Source organism: Anopheles coluzzii, chromosome 2, assembly GCF_943734685.1.
Source record: "Anopheles coluzzii chromosome 2, AcolN3, whole genome shotgun sequence".
In the NCBI taxonomy this organism is placed as follows: Eukaryota; Metazoa; Arthropoda; class Insecta; order Diptera; family Culicidae; genus Anopheles; species Anopheles coluzzii.
The window spans coordinates 100767544-100795515 of record NC_064670.1 but is presented as its reverse complement, the minus strand read 5'-3'; the positions used below and the strand labels follow the sequence as shown (position 1 = coordinate 100795515).

Genomic DNA, 27972 nt, shown 5'->3' with positions numbered 1-27972 from the left:
ACAACTTCTTGTCATCTTGTCCGGCGCACCCGAGACACATCGACCGACTCACACAAGCTATGTCCAGATTTATACAGTAGGTGACCGCTAACTGAGAGGTAAACAAGCTCCAGTTAACGAACAATGTTCGCTAACTGGAGTGACGTTTCTATGGATTGATTGTTTTGATTGGCGTTGACTGGAATAAACATACCAAACTTTTTTCTCATTTATGTTGATATAAAGTATAGTAATTCGTGTAATAACATAAATTAATAGCAAACGTAGGCAAGAGACCCTAAATTTGTTTGAAAAATGCACATTTGCGACAAATTTATCTTCATGAGATTCCGGATGTTTCATGTTTTGACGTTTAAGTGTTCGTTAACTGAGAATCACTCCAGTTAGCGAACATCCAGTTAAAAAGCACTCCAGTTAAAACACATCCAGTTAGCGGTCACCTACTGTAGCAGGGGTTTGGTGGAGAGTACAGTGCTGCAACCTCAACCGAAGGGGCAGGTTGGTGCCGATGACACCATCCCCAATAAAAGGTACTTTTCCCTTTCCACCCCAAACGCGGGGGGGGGGGGGGATACTACTTACCTCGCAGGAAATAAATCAGCAGCGACAGCTTCTTCTCCCTTTAGCTCAGTTTCGTTTTCTCCGGTACAATGGCCCCGGAGGTTCTAGTGGTATCTCTAGTGGGGCAGCACTTCACACTGACACACACACACACACACTCACGCTGCTTTTACTTGCTGCTGCTGTGTTTCTCCATTCAAGCTTGCCAAGTCCGTGGCCGTGCTTTATCAATCACGTACAGGCCGGCTAACACCGGATATGCTTTGCTTACACGGAACACGTGGTTCCGTTTCTACCGTTCCGTTGCGATGTTCCGGGCCTTGTTTAGTTGATTTTAAATATATGATCCATTTTATTATGGCGAGAATAACCAGTCGTTTATGCTGCTGCTGCTGCTGCGTGTAGTTTACATCCTTCTATGACGTTACCTTACAACTGTTCCAACCGTTTCGCTCGTTGTGTATATGTTTTGTTTGTCTTTCATAACATCTGGAATGAAAATTTGATAAGAAATATTTGATTAGTGAAAAAGAAATAAGAATACTGTAAACATTGAATTTAGCTCGCTAGTTATATAAACCTCGCTACACACGTCACACTTTAATAACCTTAGTTTGTGTGTCACTTTTGACACTGGTGAAAACGTCAGACGGGCAGATAGACGATGTTTAGAAGTCGGCAAGATAGGACTTGTGCGGTATGCTGTAGCTTTGTGCAGAAAATAAAATATAATGTCTTACAACCTCAGAAGTGGGATATCGAACGAGAAAACAATGGAGCCATCTATTTCGAAGGATAAAATGATGGGTGTTCTTAAAGAAGTTGGCGAAACCGTGCCTGAATCAGCTTCCATCTCCCAAGTCAGGCGGCTATTTGATGCAACACACACCGAAAGCAAAATGGCGACTATCCAGACCACGCCATCTTCTCTGGAATTTGAAACATGTGCCGAAGCAGCGTCAGGCAATACAGAAGCTTCGGCGAGTACAATTGAGACATTGACTGCAAAATTAAAACAATTGAAGCTGGAAAAAGAAGTTTCGCTTCTTAAACAAGAAATGGCCAACATGAAGCAAATACAACAACCACTGCCGTTGGACACAATCAAATGCATCGAAGGGCTAGTTGATAGTTTTAGTGGCGAAAAGAATGAGAATGCCGAATGTTGGATTAAGCAACTTGAACAAACTTTTCAATTGTTCAATGTTAATGAACTAGAAAAAATTATTATCACGCGCCGACTTTTGAATGGTACCGCTGCAATGCTGACAAAATATATAGTGTTTACAAGCTACGACGAGTTAAAACAACAAATTCTGGAAAATTTCTCAACTAAACCTTCACCGGAGAGTGTATATCATCAGCTTCGCCGTAGACAGCTTCTTCCTCAAGAAAGCACCATAAGATATGTGCTAGAAATGGAAAATATTGCTAAAAACGCCACAATATCAGAACAAGAACTAGTTTCAATAATAATCGATGGAATTGGAGATCCTGTGAATGCTGCTGCGATTCGTTTTTCTGCAAACTCTTTGACCGAACTTAAGACAGCCCTGCAAAAATACGAATCGATACGTTTACAACCGGTGTCAGTTTCATTCAAACCAAGGATAATGACCAGACCTGACAATGTTGGAGGTATAAAATGCTACAATTGTTCGAACTACGGGCATCATCAACGGGACTGCCAGCAACCACGACGGCGAAATGGGTCTTGCTTCCTATGTGGAAATATGGGACACGTTGCTCGAGATTGCACTCATCGTACTCAATCGACGTCGGCTGCCATCTACCATAGTGAAGCAAATCAAAACAATGTTATCCACGAACCGAACTATAATGAAAGCGCAGTTCAGATAGAAGCTATTCAGGAGGTAAGTGTTGCTTTCAAAGTCTCTAATGAGTTCAAGATTTTGCCCTCACGTGTACTTTCTTTGTTTGATACGGGTAGCCCTAGGAGTTTTGTCAGCGAAGAGCTTGTCCCGACTCTTGCCCAATATCCGTGTTTTTCTGGATTCCGCGGATTAGGAAATCAACCTTTGACATCGCTAGGGTATGCAGAAGGAAGAATTCGTTTTCGTGACACTTATGTTAACCATTCATTTATCATCATTCCAAAGAAACAAATGGCATGGTCTATTATCATTGGACGGGATTTGTTAAAAAAATTTAATATTCATTTGCATTACATACGTTACCGTTATTCCAAACAAAGTTTAATGAATTACAAAACCATAAATAAAAACGAACTTCAACCACACATGAGAGCGCGTCTTGAACATTTAGAGATTTTGCGGGGTTTTTGTAAGAATGGGGAGGATATTCATTCGCAGTCCATTGGTTCGGTTGATGATAATAATAATGCTGTCTCTGAAAATATAACCACGACATTTAGCGAGTTATGTGCGATCGACATTAGTTCCGAGGAGGCAAAAATAGATGTAGGCTCCAATTTAAACCACGAACAGTCACAGGAAATAATTTCTGGGGTATTTAATCATTATTTGCGAGTGTCAACAGAGTCAATTACGGAGCCCGTTCATTCAATGACCATTAGTGTCACAAATAGTACTCCCATCTATTGTAAACCAAGGCGATTATCTTATGCTGAACGAAATAAAATTCGAGACATAGTTCAAGATCTTTTACAAAAACAGATAATCCGCCCTAGCAGTTCCCCATATGCCTCTGCGTTAGTATTAGTTCGCAAAAAGAACGGTGAGACTCGTATGTGTGTCGATTACCGGCCTCTAAACAAAATCACGATACGGGATAACTACCCTTTACCATTAATCGACACGTGTCTTGAACATCTCAGCAATAAGAAGGTTTTTACTCTCTTGGATTTAAAGAGCGGATTCCATCAAGTTAGAATGCATGAGGACTCCATTAAATATACGTCTTTTGTTACACCAGATGGACAATATGAGTATGTGAGAATGCCGTTTGGATTGAAAAATGCTCCTTCACAATTCCAACGGTTTATTAATTCAGTTTTGCGAGAGTATATAGATGAAAGGAAACTTGTAGTTTATTTGGACGACATAATTATTGCGTCAAAAAATATAGACGAACACGTAGCAACACTTAATAGCGTTTTGCGAACGATAAAGAAAAACGGGCTTGAACTGCGTTTGGATAAATGCAAATTTGGTCATAGTGATCTGGAATATTTAGGGTACCATGTGAATTCTAAGGGAATACATCCAAGTGACTATCATTTAAAAGCAATCCAGAACTATCCATTGCCCGCAACAGCTAAAGAAGTGCAACGCTGTTTGGGTCTTTTTTCATATTTTAGACGCTTTGTACCATCCTTTTCTAATATTGCTAAACCTTTGAGTAACTTGTTGAAGGAGAACACAAAATTCGTTTTCGATGAAACTTGTTTAGACGCTTTTAATAAATTAAAAACAAAATTGTTAAATGCTCCGGTCCTAGCGATATATGATCCCAACAGAGAGACTGAATTGCATTGTGATGCGAGTTCAATAGGATTTGGGTCGATTCTCCTACAGAAGCAAGATGATGGAAAATTCCACCCGGTGGCTTATTTCTCCAAAACTGCTTCTGCAAGTGAAGCAAACCTGCATAGTTACGAACTGGAGACTCTTTCGGTAATTTATGCCCTTAAGCGTTTCCATTCCTACGTGCACGGTATCCATATCAAAATAGTCACGGATTGCAATTCACTAGTAGAGACCCTAAAGAATCGCAATTGTTCGGCAAAAATTGCCAGATGGTCTCTATTTTTGGAGGATTACGATTACTCAATGCAATATCGCCCCGGCAATGTAATGAGTCATGCTGATGCCCTCAGCCGTAGCAATGTAGCTGCAGCAGTCGACGACATTGACATCAACTTCCAGTTACAAATTGCCCAGTCACAGGATCCCGAAATACAAACACTAAAAACTAGGCTTGAAAATAATACGGTACAAGGATATTTATTAATGAATGGGACTGTGTACCGTCAACCTTCCCAAGGAAAATTGCAACTGCTTGTTCCTAAAGGCATGATAACCAACTTAATTCGTAACATTCACGAAAAAATTGGCCATCTTGGTGTTGATAAATGTTGTGCCCAACTGAGTAAGTTCTATTGGTTTGCTGGAATGAAAAACTATGTGCAGAATTACATAAAAAATTGCCTCAAATGCATAATTTACTCCGCACCACCACGGAAAGATCAGCGTAATTTACACAATATATACAAAGCTCCAATTCCTTTTGATACAGTTCATATAGATCATCTAGGACCACTACCTTCCCTGCAATCAAAGAAAAAGTTTCTACTTGTAGTCATCGATTCATTTACAAAATTCACAAAACTATACTCAGCCACGTCCACAAGTAGTAAAGAAGTATGTAATGCATTAAAACAATATTTTGCCTATTACAGTCGGCCAAAACGACTAGTGAGTGATCGTGCTACGTGTTTTACGTCGAATGAATTTAAAAAATTTCTCGAAAATAATAATATTTCTCACATTCTTACTGCTGTTTCTTCTCCTCAAGCAAATGGTCAAGTGGAAAGAGTAAATAGAGTAATAAGACCAATTTTAAGCAAAATTTCTGATCCTTTAGATCATACTGATTGGAGCTCAAAATTACAAATGGTAGAATATTCATTGAATAACACTGTGCACTCGTCAACAAAAAATGTTCCATCCATTCTTTTGTTTGGTGTTGAACAGCGCGGCACCGTCATTGATGAGTTGACAGAATATCTTGATGGAAGTATTGAATACCCTAGAAATTTTGAAAAAATACGTTCTGAGGCCTCAGAAAACATAATCAAGTCACAACAAGTAAACATGAACCAGTTTTGTAAGAAACATCGCCCTGCTCTAGAGTTTGAAGAAGGAGACTTAGTAGCCATCCGTAACATAGATAATACTCCCAATACAAATAAAAAACTTGTAGCTAAATTTAAAGGACCATATGTCATACATAAACGATTGCCACATGATCGCTACGTAATCCGTGATGTCGATGGTTTTAAACAAAGTCAGATACCATATGATAGCGTTTTAGAGTCAGACAAGTTGAGGTCGTGGATTGCGGTGAATTCTGACCCTTTAACTGAAACCCCCAGCAACACTATAGAAACAAATTGAGGACAATTTACTGTCAGGAACGGCCGAGCTGTAAACATTGAATTTAGCTCGCTAGTTATATAAACCTCGCTACACACGTCACACTTTAATAACCTTAGTTTGTGTGTCACTTTTGACACTGGTGAAAACGTCAGACGGGCAGATAGACGATGTTTAGAAGTCGGCAAGATAGGACTTGTGCGGTATGCTGTAGCTTTGTGCAGAAAATAAAATATAATGTCTTACAATACATTTAAAATATTGCCGTTCACAAATGCATTGACTTCTTGTTTGAATTTGTACAATAAAATTTCAATCAAATAATTACAGCTTCTTTCAAACACAAATACAACTTCTTTAAGCTCCAAGAGTCTAATGATTCTTCGCTTTCTCTATCGCCCTCCAGTTTATTTTCCCATCTGTCATCAACTAGGCTTTTCATCGATTAAACTCACGATCTATTCAGTTGGGTGGTGGTAAGCGTTAATCTGCACTATTTATTTCGACGATAGTCATTATTATCGTTTTTTCTTTCCCCATTTTTTTCCTTCTACCAGATCGTCTAACTACTAAACTCTTTTTAACATGGGAATACACTTCTGCTTTCGAGTGGTTCGTTTGATTTTTCTCCCCCAATTCGATAGCTTTTGCTGTTGTGTTTCGCACGTGGTGAAGCGTGAAACACAATTCCTTCCCCCCGTGCTTTTCTATACTTGTTCTCCTTACCATCCTGCTCCTTGCCTATCCACTCCCTGCCCGCAACCGGCAGAGATAAGTGTTTGAGGCACAATTTACGCTTCAAAGTGTTTGCAGCGCACACGCTTGTTTATTTATTTATTGTTATGGACACACACACAAATATTCAGCAGCAGCCAGCACGTAAACGCACGAAAAGGCGATGTTTTTGGCGATTAATAATCAAAACTGGGGGTAGAAAATATGGCGAATTTGGAGAATAATAATAAAAGAAAAACATTTGCGCTACTAAGGTAGGGCAGTATTTGAAGAAATCGGCGAATGAACAATATTATTTGCGGAATGAAATCGTTTGAAACATCAACGTGGCTTCTCCTTCTACCTTCATCATCAGCCTTACTGGTTTGGTAGATTACCTTTCAACAGAGTATTTCATTTCAAGGTGCACACCATTTTTCCGCATCACGTGCCCACTGACCATGACATGTTCTTTCGCGGGGACAAGATTATGTAGATGCGAACTTATACGTCAGCGGCACACAACAGCGCGAAGAGATAGTGTACAAGATGCGATAAGCTGCGATGCCATGATGTGTCTAACTTTAACTTCTTGTAAAGCGCTTTAAAAAAACCCTCAACCCTCAACCCTCAACCCTCAAAAGATGCAATTAGACGCAAAGCTATAACAAACCTTCTACAAACCGAGCCGTACGCCTCCTCCTCCGATCGCTTTTTCTTTGTTTTGAAAATGGAGAAAATTCTGTTTCACCATGACCTCCGGCCGGGGCCAGTAGCCAGCCACGCGAGAAGCCACCCGGAACGAGAACAAAGCAAAGAAAAACACACGCACCAGAAGGGTGGTTGAGCTGTATAAAAGAAGCCGCAACATTAAACGGCTTGTATGTGTGTACTAACCATGGAAAAAAATTAAGAAATGAAATTTTCTTCATCCTTGGCATATTTTTGGCCGTTGTAGTTGTTTTTTTTTTCATTTCAAACCTCAATTTTTTGTAATAGATCCTCCAACAAACGATCAATCTTGACCTTTGCGCTTACAATTCGCTTTTTGTGTTTTTATTTTGCATGTTTACGACAAATAAAACAATGTTCGTTAGAAAATTCGTTAGTAAATTATTTAAACATTACATTTCATCGTTTATGTCACATACACACACACACATCAACGAAGCCTATCTCAAAAATTCCCTGATAGACCCTCTTTATAGCCGCTAGCGTCTACTGTTTGCTGCTGAATAATGCAAATGACTCAAAATGGATTTACGACCATTTCTTCTTAACTTCGACCGTACGGTCGCCGTATCGTTGCAGGCCGCAAATATAGATGTATCTTGTTCGGAAATATAACTGGTCCCCCTTCTGCTAGATCCCATCATTTGTCCCCCCCCCCCCATCGTCGCACACAAACGATTGCATATTTATGACACTGTCCGCTAATCTCGTTCGCGCTATCAATCGTTTTGTGATTCGGAGTTTTTTTTTTCGTTACGTCCCGGGGATTAACTTTATCCAAAAATTAATTCTCAAACACTGTTGGCACACGTTATGAAAATTAAAAAAAAAACGAAATACAACCCTCTTGTAAATATAACATTCATTTCTAGAAAAAATACATTGTCATTTTCCAGCAAAAAATAACAAGCTTTGATGTAGTTTACTTGCAACTATAAATGGTAGTTGTGTAGCATTATACAACGTGCAAGCAGAACTAACCGTCAGCGGAACCAACCTGTAATTTATTCCATTAATTTTAAGCTCTCCTAAGATGGTTGTATCAATCGACACACGAAATTTAAGACTGCACTACTTGTTCTGTATAAGGTATGGGGTGACGAATTGGTGCAACTTTACAGCCTGTTAGAATGAGAAGTGTTTGCGAAGTTCTGTGAGTCATCGTTCTTGGAAACAAGAACAACTTTTTTTTCGTGAGTAGCGGTCAGTCATCAGACAACAAAATTTTTAATCTGTGTAAAAAATGTAGCATTCGTACAGAGTACCGAATACGCTAGAGAAGTAAATCTACTCTCTCTCTCTCTATAAATGTAACTAAAAGCCCATCGATGCCGATAAACGTCCATTAAGCAAACACAGAATGCCCATTTTCGACACCTAATTATATCATGTTCGATTTAGCTACTCTCCTCACTTACCAGCGAAGTGCTGTCCAGAGCACAGAATTCGAACGATGCGCTGTCTGCGAAATGGTTTCTATAGCTTCGTGTTCAAGCAGCTATTCCCTAACGATAGCTAAAAGGGAGAACTATTCCCATACGATAATTTCTGGTAACGAAACGGAACGTTTGCCAGAAGGCGTTTACGAACACGACCAACCGAAACGCACGCAAGAAGTCACCTTTCGCAAAGCAGAATGATCATTATCGTAATTAAAATGGATTTCATCTCGTTCGCTATCGATTGGATTCGCCTCTTGGACGTTCCCCGTACTTTGCCAAGCTCTACCAAGCAAACGTGACCAAATGGTCGATCGATATGGAATTAAGCTGTATGCACATCGCAAAGTAACCGATAATTAGCCCGCCAAGAGTTAATTTCAGCACAAACAATTGAATAGCAAACGCTTAAGGTCAACCATAGACGTTGATTTCGATATATTTGCTGGTTAGGGCAAAATAATTGTTTTGGAAAGACGAGCTGAGGCGTTTCCTGCTATCTGGAACCCATAATTTGCGTGACGGTCTTAGATATTATTCAAAACGATAACAAAATCCCGACCAATGGATGAATGATTGCACCTGCTAGACTCTCTTTGCCCTTAACTGTAGACGTGAATGTATCAATGTCCTACTTCCAATGCGCTATATTTCATATTCTTCAACAATGTTTACTTACAATCGCGATGCGTAAAGAAACGAAGGACGCATAACAGACTCTTCTGCTCACACTCACAATACGTACGCGTAATTTTCTGCATACCAAAGACACGTGCGCTTAATGCCACAAAACTTGTGCTGCACAAATAGTAGGTATTTCTCCATCCGGCTTCCTTCTCTAATCCCTCCGAGCTGCAAGAAATGGGAGTGACCGGTAAATCCACTTACTTTTCCACAGCTTTTTTGCACCTCCAACTCGTTTTCATGTTTGTCGCCTTTTCTGGAGAGGAAGAAAATTCCCCGCCAGCAACAAGGTCTGCACACATTGAGGGCACTGCATTTCTAACGGTACTCAAGGCCAAACGCGTGACCAGCTCTTTAGATATTGAGCAGGAAGCTGGGAGAGATAAAGTTGCACCTATTTGGCATAATCCCGGCGTCGGTTGCGCTTCTGATGGAATGTGGAAGTGAAAATAAGACGATAGAGTATCGTTCAATTTCCCACAAAGGTTGAAATTAAGATTTTTGGTATGTTCGATCGATTGCACAGCACATTAAATCCTTCAATCTTCATCAAGCTCTGTGAAGGATGATACATGTTAGTGATGCACGAATAGCTCCTCAAAATTTTAATCATCACAATATCAAACGTACATCAAGCTTCCACAGCAAAACAGGCCCAAAATAAATCACGCCAAAGAAATCGTTCAACTTCTCCACGTCCGTCAGCATCATAAATCAAGCGAAGCCTTCACTTTCGTGAAGCACTGCTACCACTACTACTACTACCAGTACTAGCAGCATTAGTATTATGCTTTCATAATCAAAGCCACGCCTGTTTGGCAACGGCAGCTGCCAAGAGCGATAAGTAGCACAAATCGTGCCATTTAAAACCTGTTGACTGGGTCGCGCAGCAAGCTGTTGCCTCTCGATCGCTGCTGGTTCGAGGCTTTGGGCTTTTCCATTTCCATCGGTAACGGCCTGTTTCTCTCCTCAATTTTTCATACCTCTTCCGGGACTGATGTGAATTTCTCGATGCTGTGAGTGTGTTTGTGTGTGTGCGTACACTGGAGCAATGGTGTATCATCGATATCATATCTCTCGCACGTACACGGCACGACAGTACCAGAGCTCAGGACTTGGCTCAGAGAGTACGACCGATGGCGCTCTACACTATCATCAATATGCATTTCAATTTCAACTTATCAACCATTGAAGCTACCCATATATTCATGAGCATACATTATTGACCTCCTTTTTGTTGCTTCTGTCAGAGGATTCAATGGTCGGTACCACCCCAGAGGTAAACCAACCCATAATAGCACAGCATCCATTCTGCGAACCTTTGAGACCATCTCTCTATCTATCTCTCTCTCTCTCTCTTCTTCAGTATTTCCATTTCAAAATATGCGCTTTCCCTCGGTCGTTTTTCGCCCTCCCTTTATGCCCAATTATGCCCAACGACGATGGAGGGAATCATCAGAAGTGTTACTACATCAGCGCGTGCTGGAATTCCGAGTACCGGTTCAATGCGCCTGTACAAGGCCACCGGCAGTGCAAATTGCAAAAACCAAAGCCAGATATCGAATGTTGTCCCCGAAAGCACGCACGGAGGGGAAAGAATTAGGTTGCCCAGACGACTACTAGGACGACCGACAAGTGAAGACGGTGTGTGGACGTAGGGGGAGGACGAGGAAATACAGCCAAGTTCGAGCCGACTGATGATTGCAATTACACCTGAGGTTCACGTTCAAGTGCCTCGGTACAGCAGCAGCCTGTTTCTCATCTAAAAATAATGACAGGGGCCTATTAGAGAGAGCCTACACAGCGGGCGCAACGTGCGCGCCTACCAGGAACGATGAATACGACCCGGGGCTCAGCCCAGTGGTTGGTCAGATAGTTTGGGATTTCAATTTCAGACGACCCGAATGCCGACCTGTCCACTTCTTTACGTCACAATGTACACACATACACAGAGCGAGAGATAGAAAGAGGAGACCTTAATGGCAAAAGCAAAACAACGTCATGAGAGATTGAATTTTTCATGAGCAAATACGATCCCCACAAAAGCGGCACACACACACACACACATATGCCACCTGTTCTAGTTGCGGATCGTACGATGATCTGAAAACATTCCACTGGAGGTGGAGGAGGAGTAGCAGAAGAAGGAGAAGGGCTAGATGCAAGGGAACGAACGGTACTCCATTCATCTCCGCAATGAATCGACTGCGACGCCATTGAAAGCATAAAATCCGCACCGTACGCCATTGTGCTGGAACGTTCAATTCACCAGCAGCAGCAGCATCAGAAAAAAAAACAAATGGGAAAAGCGGAAGCCTAGCAGCAGCAGCCCAAAGCTGGCCCATGTGTCTGATGACACTCCCAACGGTTTGCTAAACAAACAGCCGTAGCTCCAGGCCACAGCTCGGTTGTTAGTGAACCTCGACGACCAGTTCCAAAGGAGAACGACCGAACTGGAGGGCAACGCAAGCATGTGGCCGACCCTCACGTATGTCAAGTCCAAATCTGACGTCAGGAGGGGGCTAATGAAGGCCCATTCGTTGTAAGCTATCGTTCCAGCCGTCTGGTTATCGATTTTCCTGCCCCTAGTAGCTTCACCACTCCTTTCGTAAATGTATCAGCTTCAAAAGGAGAGGAGATCACATCGTTAGGGAATGCAAAAAAAAAACACACACACAGTTCCAGGTTCATCACCATTACCCAGAATATCGGTCGCCATCATCGGGTACGTTGCACAATTACTCGAGAACTCATCTTCTGGCCGTTCACCCACATAAAGTGATTCTTTTTGCCCTCTCGAAGTCGAGTTGGCGGTTTAGAGAGGAATCATCAAGATGCTAGGTGTAGTAATGGCAAAAAAGCTTCGCTACTGCATCATATTCAATGCAGCTCCACAAAAAGCTTGGAATAATACTGCCTCACTCCATCTAGTGTCATTGCCTCCGCTAGTAAACAACTCTTCCGGTTTAACTGAGCGAAATTAAAGCAGCACGGCCTGAACCAAAAAGGTAGACGACATCGCACAGCGCGCAAAGTCAACCTTCTAAAATGCCCTCCGGCTCCGAGACACACAGTGCTAGCGGTTTAGTTTCGCACAGTTTTGTCGTTTGCTGTACGTTTGTTTAACTTTTAACCGTTATGTAGATATAGAGCTCGTTTCGCCTAAGATGCCCCCTGCGGTACAGCAGAATACTTGCCGAACAAAGTTTTATCAAGACACGCAGGACTTAAGGCGGACAAAAAACGACAAATCTTTCGGTCGTTCGGTACGATGTCATAAGAGATCTGAAGTCGTGAAAACAGTTCCGTTTGCGGTACGAAATTGGAACACTCACCGTGAGGAGCAGTTTCCTGCTACCGGGTGGCTTTTCTGTTTGCCCTACCGGAAGGAAGTTTGTTCATAACCAAATGCCGGAATGTGTTCGTCTCAGACGAATTTAATCGAGGATACGAGCATTTATGCCGAACAACTACGAAAAGATGGATAAAAACGTTGGAACGTGCGTTTACATTAAGGTTTTATTGAATTCTTAAGTGGGCAATTGAAGGCTCAAAGTACGAAAATAGCTCAAGTATTCCTGGAGAATGAAACTCTGGTAAGATTAACTTTCTCAAGAAGATCCCATGTCTCCGGAAATATTAAAGCCATTACAATGAGACATTCGCTCGCAAAGCGGCGACCAAACAAACGTACTGTACCGGAAATGACAACATAACATATGCCGACACACGACACAGCACAAACCGTACAGAGATCTTGTCGATTACACAACGTGAGAATACTGCCACCCCGTCAACGTAACCCTTGGCAGCTACTGCATCGAGTGAGTGACTCTGGATAATTGTTTGGACTTTGCATCTAAACAAAACTCGTCCAGGTGTTTCTCAGTCTCACTAGTCGTGCTCTCTTGCATATACAGTTTGTCACTATAAAGGTAATCTACAGATGTTCTCTACACGTGTCGCGGGTGCTATACCGCGAATCCATCAAATATCTTGGTTAACAACGTTTGGATGCAGAGAGAAAGAGAGCAAGTAGCGAGAGTACATCGAGGTAATTGTTGGGAATCTACCACCCTAATAGTTCATTCGAGCTATCAACACTCTCATCACGTGGACGCAAATACAGCAAATGCACGGGTGAGGGAAGAAATTAATGACTTCCCATCACATAATGAAATTAGCGATAGGTGGCTGTGTCTGCTTATGAACACAGTTATGAAGTACATCAGCATTAGACCATGGTACATAGATTTTATGCTCCGATGTACTTGTGCCTGGTAGGGACAAGGGTACACAGCGTATCATTAATGTGCATCCAATGAACTAATGCCGTTGAAGATGAAGACTTACTTAATAAACAATCCCGCTCCGAACGTTTGCTCTCACTAGTTGTGTACAAAGAGACATCTTTGAGACTTCGGAGAGCTTCTTGGAGGAGTTGTGTGGAGTTGCCAGACGAGAAGTTAATTGAGCGTGGTAAAGAAATTCTTCTCACTCGGTTCCACATCCCCAAAACAGGATGATCTACAATGTTAATAAAATTACGCAGCTGATAAAAAAATGGAAAACTTCATCTTCATGTTTAATTTCCATGCCCCAAACGCACCGCGTCTCGAGCAAGCCGATCCCCTAAATGTGCACCTTCTTCAGCGGGGTTAACTTCAAGCCCGAGGTGACGGTTTCCAATTCAAGAACCTACAAATTACCGTGCTTAATTGACCAAGACGCACTCTAATTTGGTTCCTGCCTGCCTGTCACGGCAACGCAGAGTCACACAAGCGGACGGCAATCGTTTCGCATTCACGGCATAAAGAATCAGTGCAACAACACCCGCCCGGCGTACAATTCCCCGTCTTTCCATTCGTGAAGAAGGTCCTCCGACAAACTGTACATTGAAGGTGTGGTACTTGCTTACGTCTGCGGATGTGAGAATCCGTACCAAAGCTAAACACCAAACCGCACAAAAAACAATCCACTATCCATATTTATAATTTGATCAAGTGATAAGTGTCGACATTAATCGAATGCTCGACAAAACTGATCGTTAGATTGCCGCCGTGACGCCCCCTAACCTTAGGACCTAGCGGGATTGGATACCAAACACGCACCACACACACACCTCCGCAGTCTTCCTGCAAAGATTGATGATGTAGCACCGATGCCAATTCTTCTCTACACCCAATAAATTGGGCTGTTGAAATACCGTAGCACCAGCGATGTGAAGTGGCGCATGAAATCACCGTGCTTTATACCCGGTAGTTTATTACGGTGGGCGCGTGTATGACAAAAAGCGTAACCGCTATGCTGCTTTTGGCCAATTTGATATTGATCTTATAGTGCGCGCGCACACTACGCTCATTAAAGTAGTCGTGGAGTTCCCATCCCTTTAAGCAGCTTGTGTGAGCTAATTAGTTATTACGAGGCCAGGAGATGGACCACAGAAGAATACAACAACGACTCTATTCAATCGATACCACAACCCAGGCAGCCTCTATTAATAGAGAAGCCTTACCGGAAAAATCGGATTATAACTGGCCACAAAACAGAGCTTTTGTGGGTGAGAAAAATCGATTAAGCATTCCGATGGCGGCTCCAGAGATCGGTAAACATGTATCACAACACACAGAGCAGACAAAGCAGAAACAATCCACCGAAAAACAAAAGCGCCCCAAGCCGGCCCTTTTTCCCCCATCACAAGAAACTGCTGAAGCGCGCGTGACATAACTCGAAGGTTTGTTCGCTTCCTCGCACACGAAATCGGTGTGAAAAAAGACGCTTAAAATCACGAACCTGATGCTTGATATACACGAAACAGCGCCCAAGTTGCCACGCTCCCTCATCTTCACCTCCAAATTGGTGACTTAAGAAAATGCAACCCTGTCGCAAGCACAGCTCTGCAGCTAGTAGTAGTAGTAGCCGCAATCGTTGTGCTGTTGCTGCTGCAATTGGCTTCACGCGAGATTACCCAATGCAACGTCTCCTTCCAAAAGTAGGGCCCCACACGGCAGCGCAGGTTTGGAGCACACGTTTAACCGTCGACCGCAGCGGTTGCTTAGTAGTGATGGAAGGAAAAATCACGTGCCGCCGCTACCAAATGCAGCAAGCCCAAGTTGGATGAGAAGTTGCGGTTGCACTGTGCACTGCACCTATGGGTTGTTTGTGGTTTTGTTGTGTTTTTTTTTTTTTTTTTTTGGAAAGGGTTTGAAGCCGAGATCTTCTGACAAACGACGCTGTCAATCTGAATGATCCGAAACCGTATCTTATCGTTCGCCATCACGTTGCCAAGTTTGCAGTTTTGATGCTTTTACGAGAGCATTGCCACCGTGACCTAGAATGGAGTGCCTTGTATAGATGGAAGTATGGTTTGTACGACGAAAATGGTTAGCAAGCGCGGCTACCAGAAAAAAAAACAAAACGACACTAGATAGCCTCCAATTGAATCTGGGTACTCTGTCAAGGCCAATAACTCAGTTTTATATCAGCTTATGGTACAAGAGTTTCATTGAGACTTTGATTTGAATTTCATTACAGCAATCTCTGGTAGAAGGAGCAGCAGGTCCCCTTCTTGTGCACAGTTACAACGTAACAATATTCGAAAGCATTATCATCATCAAGTACACAACGGTCAGACGGTGTCGTCTTGGTCGTCCATTCTTCAGCACCTTTCGGTACCGCTTATCAGCCTCGCCCATATCGCTGCTCCCAGCCGGAAATGCAGGCTTACCGAGTACGACTGGGTCATGAAATCATATGCAATCAACCGTATCGCACGATGACCAAAACCAGACACACACACACACACACTCACAGTATAAACCAAAGCAAATCACTGTGTTCCACAGAGTCACTTGACGCTGATTCGCTTAGAAAGCAACCAATATAGTTCGGGTTGCTTTTAAAATAATGCTGCTTTGGGTGGCACGACCTCACACATTACTTCAGCTTTTCTCCCATCATCCTTCTCGTTAATGTTGCCAACGGCATGCTAACATCGGGTGAGTAGTGTATGTTTGTTTTGTACGTGAGTGCGCCATATTTAATTACATCCAGATGCGCCAATTTGTCGCTCCACGCGTCGTGGCTTTCACACTCGAAAAGGGGGTAGAATTCCTCTCTTTCGTTTCGAGGGATGCTTTTTTGGACTCATTCAAGCTGTGTATAATTTTCCACCCTGACTGTGTGTCTGGTGGCTTTGCGTCGTCACGCGAATTTTCATTCTCAAATGAACCCATATACAGGAGGAGCATGCTCGCCAGAGGGCCATCCATCGCTATGCGGCTATGGTTTGTTACACGCTGCAGAGATATTTTAAGGGCATTTTCACATCACCCGTAGGTAATGAAAACCGTTGCGACAGATTACGGGGACACAGCTTGCCCGCGGATGATGAATTGCACGTTGCCAAGCGGGAGTAAGATCAAATCATTCGCATATTATAGTTTATATCAAAGTAAAAGCTTGTGAGGCTTCTTTCTACGAAACAAGTGTCGTGAATCTCCACTCCTAACAATGCTATAAAACCGATCAACAAACAGTATTTTGGAGCTTGTATAAAGGCTAACCCAATAAACTTATATTACACTTCCCAATCAACAAACAACAAAAAAAGCAAAAGCACGCCCATCATCATCTCGATTTCGTTCCATTATAACAATAAAGGAAAGTGAAAACGCTGCTGAGAGACCCACCATTTCCACGTGATTGTAGCCTTCCCGAAACCTTGTCTTGTGTCCGGCCGTGTGTCACAATAGCCGCTTAATTTACAATTCTTCTCCCGGTGCAATAATCAAAATTGGATTAATCTCGCCAGTTCGCTCGCCCCGCCATTGCACTGCCCCACCAGGGTCCAATCTGACCAGGGCGCCCACTCCCTTCACTGGAGAGCATGGCTCGCTCCATAAACATTAAAAGAAAGTGGAGTTGTGCCGCATCTCTTGCTCGCTCGCGAGACGAAGGTTCACTATTAATAAACGTTCCGCTTGCGCGTCCTTAGCTAAAAATATCGCTTCGAATGTCAACGAACAGTATGTGTGTGTGCGTTTGTTTGTGTTCCGGATGTGGGAAAACAAAGTTGGAGAAATGGGTTTTAGCAGCGCCGAAGAGCTTCAGGTTTTAAATTCAATTTTGCCCCAAAAGGAAATGTTTACCAACTCCCTTTCAAGATGCTATCGGATGAAATCGTATCGCTGCGAAAGACAGTCTTAGTTATCTACTATTTGTTTAGTAACCGACTTATGTAAGCTCTCTCTCTATAAATTCTCTATATTTCATGTATTTGTATTGCCTTGAAAATAGCAAAAAAGGCAGCCCGAACAAGCCAATTGCCGGCTTAACATTTGTGGTTAACTAACAGCCAATAATCTTACGAAATTTGAACCTAAAGTTGACTTGCCAACAACCATTACACGGATTGGAACGACAGGCGTTTAAATGTAGGTTTAAATCTTCCTGCCTTCCTGCTACGGTGAAGCTATCCTTCAGTAAATACACCTTGCCGACGGGCTGCAAAAGGAAATATGCAACCGGCGGTGAAAACTCCAACCCAAAGTTTCCGTTCCCGGCAAAAGAGAACGAAAAGGTAACGCAAAGCCAAATATCCGTCGACACGATCCACCCAGGAGGCGCAAATACCAGTACGAATATTTTACACCGCACCAAGCGTAAGCGCAATTTCACTCGATGGCGAAAATGGCATCCTTATGCCGGAACCCAACCCTTCAAAAACGAGGGCGGAAGTTGATTTTTTGCGCCCGCCTAAAGTACTCACCGGAGGGCGTTATATACCTGGTCGTGTGTCTGTAATAGACGAAAAAAACACCCTCAAAGACCCCAACCCCTTGGCAGAATATTTGATCAGAAATCAATATTAAATCGTCTGCTTTCGTCAGTCGAGACGCTGCTTAGCCTGTCTCCACCCCTCTGCTTCCCAAAAACCTACTCTCACAGCCGAATGCTGCACAATTTGTGGCAGTAAATCCGATAATCCTAACGCTCTTCTCCGTGGGTTTGCTGTAAATATTGGTGTACTTTCAACAGCTTCTTTCGATGCTTTTCAGCTGTAGACGACACTCTTCGCACGCCCCATTCAAACGGTCGAACTCGATAAATTATTCCATCAACGGCAGACAAACACTAACTGAACGGATTTTCAACGGCTTTTTCGAAAGTAAAGAGGGTTTCAGAATTTCGTCCATGTCCATGTCAGGTTCGTGTTTCTGCGCGCTCTTAAAGTTCTTAGCGTTTAAAATTCTAAAAGGAAACTATAACTTCTCCGACAGCGAAGAATTCGAATTCGATTCCTACCTAATCGTATTCTAATCAGTATTCTAATCGTGTGCCTTTTTCTTTCCTGTGGCGAATGAAAATAACACACACACACACACTGGAGGAGCTGCGTGGAATTAATAGCACTGGGAACGGGGCACAAAACACAAAAACAGAGATCGAGCCCAGTCGACATTTTCTCACGGACGCTTCGCGCAGATCAATCAGCAGACCCGTGACGCGTCGCGGCTCCATAGTTACCGTCGCCGCCAGGCTGTCACTTGTCACTAACGGCGCGCAGCAAGCACACAGACACACAGGATACAAGCTTCAACATCTTCCGGTACGTTGCCAAGTGGCCAAGACAGGAGGAGAATGAGGAGGAAAGTGGGAACCGACTTGGCTTGAAAGAAACATCTTGCAACATAATTTGCCCTTAGCTGCGCGCGGTAGTGAAAACAGGCACTTAGACAACTTAATTGGCCGTCCCGTGGAGCCGATTTTGACATCTTTATGCAGAAAATGGTCCATCAGCCGACAAACTTTCTTTTACACCTGTGTCGGGGAAGGGCGCTCCGAAGCTTTGGCGTTTGACAATGGTAGCGACGAAATCCGCTTCCTTTCGTGTGGCTTCTCTGTGCCCTTCTTACAAACAATCGTCGATGCAATGCACTCGTGCGTACATAATTTCCTTACGCAATCCGACCTTGCATTGTGTTTGCGTACGTCATTTTTCATCACCATACTGGCGCATGTGTGTGTGTGTTTCAATGTAAAATGTAAACAACATTCTCATAGTAAATAGATCTTTCAATAGAAAGCATGCATCCTCCACAGCGTAAGGTGATGATGGTTGCAGTTTTTCCAACGTGTTTACGTCACACTGGAATACACACACAAACACACATTTCTATTGTCACCCGAGGGACGGAAATCGTTCCACTGGTCGATCGTCGTCTCCCAGTTGCAACAGTAGTGACAACATACGGAAGGCCATTACCATGCTGACAGCTGTAAATCTCGTGCACCACGAATTGTACCACCCGCTCCGGAATTGTCAAGACGGTACCTTAGCGGCACACGACCCCGGCTAAGCGCTCTCTAAAATTAGACAATGGCGGGCCACCGATGACAATCTTCTCCGGCCAAAGGGAACTCCCAGGAACCGTTGCATTGCCGGTTCCGCTCTAGCAAAGCGCTCCTCGGCACCGATGCGGCATTGCATTTGATTACAGAACCCAACACGGTGAAAGACACTGAACGACACCACACACACAAGTGAAGCAAAAACACGGGAAAATGTTGTGTAAACATCTGATGCAATTTTGTTCCCCCATTTGGGAGAAAGGCGCTGAGCAAGATTCCCCGCAGCAGATACGAGGGGAGGATGCATCCGCATGGTCTCGGTTAGAATTTATTGGTGGCAATAAGTATGTGTCGCCATTTAGGGCAATAGCTGGCAGCATTTTAACCTAATGAGGCTACACATTCTCACAGCCAATGTGTTTTTAAAGGCTTTATTAAGGTAAGCAATGGAGTTTTTACTGTTTTCAAAATGCTGTTCTTTAAATTTACTGAGCTTTAAAACTATTTACGCCGAAGATAATGTGTTTAAAAGGTGGATGAAACCATTCGAAGCACTTGTCACACTTTCTCGAATCCATAATAAGCGATGGTTCAGGCATAAAAGCGAGACATCATCTGTCTTGTATATTTTTTGTCCAATCCAATCATACATTCACAATTCATGATAACATTGCCTTTTTGTTGGCTTTTACCTTATCATTTATCTTTTGACTCCCAATCTCCAATTTAATACACCTACACAGCGTGATGTCAAAACTCTGATAACAAGAAAAGCGTCCCACTTATCAAAACAAATGTCAGCTTGTGAAAATTTATGACAAAAATGAAAACCAGATACTAATCCCAAAAGCCCGACAATCCCAAACCCCACTGCGAAGCTGGTTAAATACTGCCTAAAGTTCATTCAACTCTGCAACCGCGAAACCACTGGACACAGCATGGGACAAGAAATTTGCATTTGACAGGCTGAAATTTCACTTTTCACCGCATACCATACACACACAGAATAAAAGTGAATAGTTGTTTCCCATCCGGCTTTCCACTGGCCCACTTGGGTCTCGGGATATAGCCCCCCCCCCCCCCCCCCCCCCGGGGCAGTCATTGCTTCACCTCAACTATTACAACCAGCAGCTCGTTGCTCTTAGACATTGTCAATGAGTCCCCAACCGCCATTTAGCGAGTAATCACTTGAGCGTGGACGTGACGCGATTTTGTCAACCTACTGCTTCTACTCCACACACCGGACAAAACGGGAATGAAGAAGCGCATAAAATAGGACAACAACCATTAATTAGTCTGTGACTTGAGTTTCGCCTCCCGGCAAACACACACCACACGCTGCACCATCACGTGCTACTGTCGCGTTCGCTTACCAAATTAGGAATCTATAACGTGCTTTCTTTCGTGCCCGGCGTTCGTGAAGGTTACAGCAATTTCTCCCGCGCACATAAAACCTTCACAAGCCTACCCCCCGCACAAATGGCATCGTTAGACGGTAGGAGCACCGACCGAAAAAGGGAACCGATTTCCTGCCCATCAGTGTAAACCAAACTAAACTAAAGGATAGGGGGGGAGAATGCAGTAAATGATCCAATTTGATTGATTTCACTACTGTTTACCGTAGATAGGGTAGACTCGGGCGACCACGGAATCGGTAGCGAGTGAGCGATAAATAACCCATTTCCCAACCCCAGAGCGCACTGCACAGAGAGGACGGGGTTCAATCGACGGATATGAACGGAATTTCCACCATTTCCCTGTCTGTCTGGTCGGGGTCGGGTCTAGTCGCGTGTGCTAAAGTGAGGAACAACAACGGTTAAGGCGGGGGTTTGGCGAAATGGGCAATTTTGCAAGCACCTGTTTACGGCCGCCAAACAACCGGCTCGTTGGCACACGACGCGTCTAATTCAAGCAAAATAGGGGGGTTGATATTGACTTGCACGAAGCGCGGGGCAGGCGGGAGTTTCCCGAAAAACAAGACTTGACATTACACTTCTTCCGCGACGGAATAAATCTTAACGATGAACGTTCGCGCTGCTGCACTGCTACGCAACCGGTAGACGAACGCCAACGAAAAAACGTCATGTGACAACGAGCCGACGACCATGAGCTCCTGCAACAACATGTGTCAAACATATTATTATTACCGTTCACAAAAGTGTGTCTTTTTTAGTCGGGCCGTTCTCGCTAGACCAGATCAGTCCGCACCGCATGTGCAACTTCTCATCCTGCCACCAAGCTTTAAGCTGGGAAGGAGCGTGGGAATTTCATGGGCAAGCAAGTAACAATTCACTTGACTTTTTTTGGGTAACTAAACCCTTAACTTATATCATTTTTCAAAACCAACAGCCACAAACTGCGTCTGACATAGGCTTCAAGGTTGAATGGTGGGTGAAACCCGTCACTGCGTCCGAAGAAGCACAAATTCCGTCCCATAAATCAACGCCACACACAGGGCGCCGGGCGGCCCGCTCATCGGCCCCTTTGACCCGACGGCCCCGGTTGTTATTTGCTCCATATAAGGAAAGCTCTCTGCCCAGCATGTTTGCATAGCTGGCCCCCAAAAGCCTGTTTGGCCTCGTTGTCGCCTGCGTTGGGCGCCCGTGTGCTTTTCCCGTTTGCTAAGTTTCGCGCCCCCTCCAAAAAGGTGCGATGATATCTCCGTAGGCGCTAATTATGATTTATTTTTATTGGATAATTTATTTATTTGCCTTTCTTTTTCGTGCCTCGTGGGGAGTTTTGCTTTGTTTGCAACGCAAAGGTTGTGTACAAACACGGAAAAGCAAAGACATGCTCCGAGGCAATGGGCACATTAAACAAACCGATTGTGGCGTTCCTATCATCGCATCAACAAATCACAATATCAATAAGACACTCTCTCACACACATATCCGCGTCTTGCTCGGTGGAAATTGTTTTGCACTGCGAACGAAAAACAATCAGAAAAGCTTCCCGGGCACGATGCGTTGTTTTCGAATGCGAACTTTCACCCAACCCAGTGCGAATGCAAGGAGAAGGAAGGGGAATGAAGAGGGGCGCATAAATAATTGGACAAAGTGTGTGCATGCACCAGGGCGGCAGCGCGCCACCATATTTAATGCCTTTTTCGTATTCGACTTTAGCCTGCCCGTTTTATGTTTGTTGGTTTGATTTGTTTTCATTTCTCGCTTTGTTTCTTGCAAAGCGATCAAAAATTTGTTGCAAATATGTGGAGCCTGCTGGTGCGATTTCCCTTTCACGCGTGCATCGAGCGCCGCCACGACTAATGATGCAACGAATTTAAACAATCAACAGATGATGATTATTATGCTGCATCCAGTCGGCTACGGGCGCGGGAGAGAGCATCGGCCAAATAATGAGCGTTAGGTGTGAATGGTGTGTGCATGTGTGAAGAAGTGGGTTTGCAATAGAGCATTAATCAAATAAAGTTTGCCATTTCTACTGCAATGATAGACAGCATCGTAAATGTTTACACCTTCGAAAAATAATCTCTTTTGTTGTGGAAACAAGTTTCCGGATCATGCGGACCACCAAGATGGTTGGGAGTCTAAGATGCATTTCTCATAAGCCATAAAACAAAACGATCTGCAACGTGTCAAACACACATCCCACCGAATATTTTAGTTGAATCACCATTAGCATTGTATTCTGATGCAAACAGCTTATTTTCGCAAAAATTAAATACCATAAAACAGTATCATAAAAATTACTACTAAACCTGAAAAAAAATCAGATTTGCAATACAAAATGCAAGCTGTCCGAAGCTCTTGCATCGTAATTTATTCGCAAAAAGGCATCGTGTTTCCTATGAATAATACGCTGAAGTGTTAATAAAAAGTGCCACTGCAACTGCAACTTGGCGGCCACTTGGTGCAAGCCCGACACACAAAACAAAGGTTCATAAACATCCCACAAACTGACGCGTCCCGTTTCCCAAGCATACGGGGAGAATTGCATGGATGCACTCTGCTGGTCAGATTTGTTGAAATTCCCATTAATAAATTGCAAATGGAATAAATTATTAGCGCTGTGCTTCTCTCCTCCTGCTCTCTCTCTTGTGATGAGGTGTTCGTCAGCAGAATTCAATCGCACAAGCAAAGAAAGCGTTTCATTCATTTGTGTTGTTTGTTCTTCTTCCCTGCGGAAGCTTTTTCTTTTTCTTCTTTATGTATGAAAATAGATATAAATATTATAATAATGTTCTTTTCTATTTAACAATTGCCGATCGCACTTCTTTTATTGTATCATACACACACTTGAATAATTCTCAAAGTCAGTCCTCGCCATTTTGAGATTCGATCGCACAACCTATGCCGTATTGGCCCGACGGTTTAGCATAGGAGCTATGCGGTCGTCTCAGAACTAGCGTTATACATTGCTAATAAAAGCTGCAAAAACAAGCAAGTCAGCATCGCATAGGTTCGCTAATTTCATTCGTTACACGCTGTAGTAAGCGATATCAGATTTTTTCTACAAAAAATAACGAATAATTAAACTTTAAATTGTACAACAAAAAACAACTCTCTTTTTTACTTATAAATTCCAACGAAAAAACCTGTTCTCCTCACCGATCACAGCGCAGACACTTTCTTCCTAGATGCCCAGTATCATGTTTCAAGATTATCTATTCACACACGTGCACACGTATCGCCAGCCGCCGGACAGGGTCAATGTAGGGCAAAGTGATCGACAAAAAAAAAACACACACACACGTTCAACTCTCCCAAAACATCAACATCGGTTCCTCCGCACATGAATTCCCGAGAGTCATCCACACTAATGGTCGTCGCTCCCGGGAGGGACCGGTGGATGTCAATGAGCTCGGGTCGCTCTGGCCGCGATGTGGACTTTGTGCCGGCGTACATCACACATACCAGCGCGTAGTCAGCAGTACTGATGATCATCGCTAATCGATCAAAATCACAGCGAAGGAGCTTCGACCATGTCGTGTGCCTTGTGGACAGAAGTACAGACGGAGGCAACGGTAATAAAGCTGGCGAGGGTGTGGGCAATAGACACCATTACATCTCGTAGCTTCACTGCACCGCTCGTGTGGTGGGGTAAAAGGAAGTCGCGCTCAACACAAGCTGATTACTAAGTCTAGAAGTTGTCCCCGAGCAGAGATAGTGGGAACGAGCGAAGAACCTTTCTACCTCTTGCGCACACCAGGATCTACTCCTCTTCCACCCATCTAGACCCATACGTGTCGTCGCGCGATGCAGTTTGCTGCACTCGAATGCAAATGAGCTGATAAAGAATTTGTTTCACTGTCGTGGCTTCCCGCCGGCGGCGCTATTACCACAATTCACGATGGATGGGCCACTCGTCGCTGCTGCGAAACAAAGACGATGACACCCATCCCGTTGGCGTATGTGTCGAGTGCACCACGAGAGTGCGTGGATGAATCGTCCAGACGTTCCATTAACTTTCGCTCTTCGCTCGCACCGAAACAGCACCCGCAGGATGGTGTTGGATGCAAATGACCACCAGCACCGCACTGTCGGCAGATGTTATGATGCAAAAAGTACTGGTCTGGGATGCTCTTTGTACGAACGGGAAAAGAGGCAACTGAGCCCCGTTGCTTTCATCTCCACGTGGCACGCGTCATTGACAAACGCACACTTCTCTCTGCGGTCTCAGGGTTACAGCAGATCAGAAATAAGTAATTATACTGCTGAACGATTGTCAGCAGTCGGCAAACCCGTGTCGTACTTCAACGAATACGAAAACATTTTGTTAAACAACAAAGATGAATTCCAGTCAGCGTCTTATCCAACGGTGCTAGATCCTCTGAACAAACTCTACGTTCAGAGTTCAGAACTTTTTGCAATTATTACATCCAGTGCGCGGCAGATGTGAAGCATAGTTCCGATCGCATAGCGCTCTATTCATTAAGACTCATCAACATGCATACGAATCAATCTACAGAACAGCATGAAACAGTACATCAGCTGCTACATTTCCCAGCAAAACATCGCCCATTAGGTGCATGTATGCAGCGGAAACCGAACGCAGCGAGGTAGAATACAAACCACATCAGTCAAGCTGAACCTCCGTGTTTGGTATTGTTGTAGGTTACGCGTCAAGGGATTTACAAGACGTACCGCTGAGTGGAGAACCGTTAGCAGGCTCGTTTTGCTCAAACAAACTAATTTCAATCTGTTTTTAAAGACCAAATGACCTCTGGGAAAAAAAAACTCAAAAGTTATACAACTATTCCGACTCATTGGTCATCCTCTCCATTACCATTGTGCTTTTGCCAAGAAGTATCCAACATCAAAACAAAAACTTAAATCTACAGTGCAAAGCGAAATAGATATTCGCAAAATGGAAACCTCGCAAGATAAGAGAAATCCTCCGAAAAGGCAAGCTTATCCTCCAACCCACAGGTCCGTTGTTCATTAGCTGATGACATTCCTATCTATTCACCGCCTTTCGTTTAGGTTCTAGAGTTCCAGTTCTTAAGATTGCTCCGCACAGCTTCTCTCCTGACTCCGTACAGCATTTCGTGTTACGTTTCCTCTTCGATCCTTCTCCTCCTGCGCGATTGACCCTCTCCTCTTTTTTTAACGGTAAAAAACGGATATCTACCGTTCCGTTTGACCCATTCAAGATACACACAGGCGCGCTCGCTGTTTTACACCCCAGAGCCGCTGTGTGGTGCTGCAGAGGACGATGACCAGGCGCGCGACCAGTTGTGAGCCTCTCGCGAGGTCAGTCAACGTGAAACGCGACGACGCGAAAATGGACGAAAAACGCCAGAGAGGAGAGCAACAACAACGTATTCGTTTGAGCAAACCTGTTTCTGCCCTGTGCCGGTTGATTATCAACATCATGGTGAATGATTTTTTGGCAAATGGCAAATCGCTCGCCTGCCGTCGTTTGCACTTGAAAGCCACCACCAGCAGCAGCAGGAGCAGTTCGTTTATTGGACGAAAGACGAAAAGATAAGATTGTTGATCTTTAACGGTACAACATACAATGCACAGTGCAACGAAAAGGAAGGAACGAAAATTGCTTTTCTATTGCTTTATGTGTTTACGCTTACTACATCCTCCATAAAATAGTTCAGTGACACTTATTTTCGGAAATCTCGGATCGTCTAACACTGGTATTAATGTTCAAACTAAATCGAACTAATAGCCCGATTTCTACCGTGGCCTCCAATCAACGTTCTGCCTTTATCTGTCTTTCTTTCCACGTTCTATTTTATTTGTGCTTTCAATTTAATTTGCCGTCCCTTCTTCGATTGGGGAAAAAGGTGTGATTATACGAAGAACGATCACCATCGCTCAGCAGGATTAAAACCCACAAACTAATGACTGATCAATTAAGCATCGAGATGCAGAGACGGGAGGCGGCTCTATTCTCGGTAAGCCATAAATAAAAAGTATCCCACGTGGACGTTAGGGATGACTATAAATTGTACGGAGAGCTTTTAAGCAAACCCTCCCAGAGCCAAAGATCCGAATTGCTTCATTGCTATTGCAGCGTTCAATCCACACTGATGAGACCGAACTATAAAACTAGTCTGGAGTTCATCTGGAAGCTTTTAGCCCACACTGCCTTTGCCCTACATGGATACCACACCATCGGCCATGAGCCTCACATTGGCAGCTCATCATACGTACTAATCAACCTCGCAATATGCTTCAGCCGAATGGCTTCAAAACGTTACGACTACACATACATCCGCGTCTCCACTGCTTGGAATGGTGAAAACGAATGTCATCATATTGGATATTGGAAAACATTTATGACGCGATTTCCATTTCATCATTCCGAACAGTGAAACTATTTGCTTTTTTTAGGTACACACAGAGAAGGAGGGAAAGAAAATCACTTCCCCCAGTTTGTGTTAAGCCAGCGTCACTCGCACGGGCGCTTTTATGTTTGAAATCGAAATGGAATAAAATAGCGACTTTGATCAACGATAAAATTGATAGAAATTGATCCATCAATCAAATTTTGCCGACCCAGTGCACCATTGCCATATGTGCGCTGGAAAACGTGCACGGGAAAATGGAAACCATTTTGGGGGGCAACATCGCCCACAGCAACATAGGGCGGCTGGAGATGTGTGTGTGACTTGCAATAAGTAATGACAAATTGGTAACTTAATACCGCGTGTCATAACACAGTCGTAAGGCTGTAAGGCTCTGCAAGATCATTTGCGAGGCTCTAACCGAACATTTCTGCGTTACCATTGTTTAAATTAAGTTTATTTCAATGCACACACACGCACACGGATTACGTGGCCCAATTAAAATGAAAATCGAAACAATGAGGCAAATTAAACGCTGCAAAAGTTTGACTCATCACATCGAAGATGTCGTGTCTTTGAGTCACATTGCAGGACCAAGATGCTCAATACTCAATGCCGGAACGCA

At 43.6% G+C, this 27972-nt stretch overlaps 1 protein-coding gene across 5 annotated transcripts in view; it reads right to left on the bottom strand.

The window, feature by feature from the left end:
* LOC120961443 (neurabin-1) overlaps window positions 1–27972 on the bottom strand; it is a 66205-nt gene that overhangs the window by 29751 nt on the left and 8482 nt on the right. For all 5 annotated transcript variants that reach the window (XM_049607311.1, XM_049607315.1, XM_049607316.1 and 2 more), the window contains exon 3: window positions 583–1050. The gene's annotated coding sequence lies outside the window, so the exon portion shown is untranslated. The remainder of the gene's footprint in view (window positions 1–582; window positions 1051–27972) is intronic.